This window comes from Octopus bimaculoides, chromosome 6 (assembly GCF_046866305.1).
Source record: "Octopus bimaculoides isolate indiv1 chromosome 6, ASM4686630v1, whole genome shotgun sequence".
In the NCBI taxonomy this organism is placed as follows: Eukaryota; Metazoa; Mollusca; class Cephalopoda; order Octopoda; family Octopodidae; genus Octopus; species Octopus bimaculoides.
In genome coordinates, this window is record NC_142933.1 from 29,889,798 (window position 1) to 29,892,297 (window position 2,500).

Below are 2,500 nucleotides of genomic sequence, written 5' to 3' on the forward strand. Positions count from 1 at the left end.
AGAGGGTGGACCAATGTGAAGACTTCTGTCAGTTGGTAATGGCGGGGGTGGAATGCTGTCGTCGAAAGTTTAGAAAGGGATATGAAAACACTTACCAGTATTGCTGCCAATATATCAGACTGACCACCGTCAGGATAACATTAACGGCCATGGTTATTACAAACTACAATAACAACACGAACAACGATTACAAAAACAAAACATTACCTTTTGGCTAGTAACAGCTATGTAGTTCTTATTACCTGACACAAGGCCGCCGTACCCCCAGCACCACCCGTGTATAAAATCCTTTGAAATACGTAGGTTCATGTTAAACTTGCTATACCACACAGGTAGGTAGTCACACACATAATTTATCTGCGAGAAGTTTTGCGTTGGTTGGGTGCTTACTTTATTAAGTATATGTGTGTATGTGTGTATGTGTGTGTGTGTATATAGATACATATACTTACACATACATATATAGATATGTATGTGTATATAGATATATAGATATGTGTGTGTATATAGATACATATACTTACACATACACGCATATATATATACACAGACATGTACACAAACGAATGTGTATACGAATTTATAAATTCGTATGCATTTCTGTGTGTATGTGTGTGTAAAGAGAGAGGGGGAGGGAGTGACAGAGACCGAGACAAAGAGCTGGATAGACGGAGCAAGAGAGAGTGAAGCATACGTGAATATATGCGCATTAACACACACGTGTATATATATATATATATATATATATATATATATATATATATATATATATGTATGTATGTATGTGTGTGTGTGTGTGTGTGTGTGTGTGTGTGTGTGTATTGAAGAGACAGAGGCTGCGAGTCGGTAGAGTTAGACAGACAGACAGATAGACAGACAGAGAACGCAAGATAGAGAGGAACAGAAAGCCTATAGGTAAACTAATTAGCTCGTTAGGTAAAAAGATATTCATGCATTCAGTTAGGTAAAGAGGAGGGGGATTTAGATATTGGTTTGATTTATTTCAAACGGAAGTCTCTCCCATAGGACAACAACAACAACAACAACGATTAGAACAATACAAATTAGGACGAACCTACGAAGGCTATTTTGCGGAGTCACTTCATCCGTTGGAAACAGCGACCATATCTTCTTTAAAATTCACCGCACTATCTTTAGATCAAAGGGCACAATGGCTGTAAACCGAGATACACTGGGTCTGAATTAATGCAAGATGGTCACGAGAAGAGCACTTTTGATTATTGGTTTATTTGATCATGTCTAGCGTGAAACTAAAGAACAGCAGCAACAACATAAAATTATAATGAAGAAATAGCAGCCAAATCGCCTTCAAAATACAACATATTCTAAAATCTGAGTCGAACATTTGAGTTCGTGAAATCAGATCGTTTCTAGATTTTCAGCAGATTTAGATTGAATGAGTCGTCATTCTGATACTGGGTTAATCCCCAAATACGTATTTTCGACTGAGCTTAATTAAGCAATGTGAAATGAAGTGCCTCGCCCAATGCACTACTCTTAGTTCTGAGAATCGAATCTTCGTTCTAACCATCGTGAGATCCACAATCCTAGCCAATAAATCTCGCTCCTTCATAAAATAAAATTTACTGTATAAAATCGACAGACATATTGGTTAATGTAGAGTGGTATACTGCTCACTTTCTGAGATTAAATGGACGCTCGCTTTGCAACCACATGTACATCTGTTCGTATACACAATGTGCTTAAAGTAACCAAAGGAGAAAAAAAAATGCAAAGACAAACTAGCTACTAAGCAGAAAAAGAAAAACTTACACCCATAAATGAAAGAAACAAACCATCCAACAAAACTTCCCTTAGTGAATGATGGTCCGGTAGTGATCACAGAAATGAATGCATGAGAGGATAAGATGGACCCACATATGCCACCCACATCAACTATAATTTCAGTTCTCACCAAGCACTTGTTTCTTGTAGAATCGTTGGACAGTCAGTCAATCAGACTACTCCTCAGATGCTGCAGTCCTGAGAATTCGAATGAGGATATCTATGACGCTGTGCATTAAGGTGGTGGCTGGGTGGGTGTGATGGGTTATCCAAAATAGTGAAAATATTTAACCAGCCATTCTTGCATCACGAGAGACATGTAAGCAAGAGAAAAGTTTCGCTGGTACACACACAGCACCCTTTCGGGCCACATTTTGATCTGGGTTTGAACCAGTAGCTCTATGTGAGCGGTCATATTTTAAGGCACTGCGGAAAGAAAGGGGGAACAATGTGAACCTTCTTGTTAACAATTTTGGGGAATATCAGAGACGATGGCAAATTTATGCGCATCACCATACATACGTCTGAAATTTCGACTAAAGTCACAACTCTCTTTTCCTACACATATGTTGATCCTGGTCGAAGTCCTCATTTATTGAATATATTTAGTATGCACTCCGACTGGATCACACGACTCTAGAAACACGTACCAGGCAATTTCCTGACTTTTGTACCAAGCGAAACGAAAAACAAA

At 38.5% G+C, this 2,500-nt stretch overlaps 1 long non-coding RNA gene across 15 annotated transcripts in view; it reads right to left on the minus strand.

The window, feature by feature from the left end:
• The window catches only part of LOC149134999 (uncharacterized), a 139,780-nt gene that overhangs the window by 120,633 nt on the left and 16,647 nt on the right, over positions 1-2,500 (minus strand). The window contains exon 1 of one of the 15 annotated variants that reach the window (XR_016242200.1): positions 96-253. The exons of the other annotated variants lie outside the window; for them this stretch is intronic. This is a non-coding gene — a long non-coding RNA (uncharacterized LOC149134999). Of the gene's footprint in view, positions 1-95; positions 254-2,500 lie in introns of those variants that run through there. 15 annotated transcript variants of the gene reach the window in all.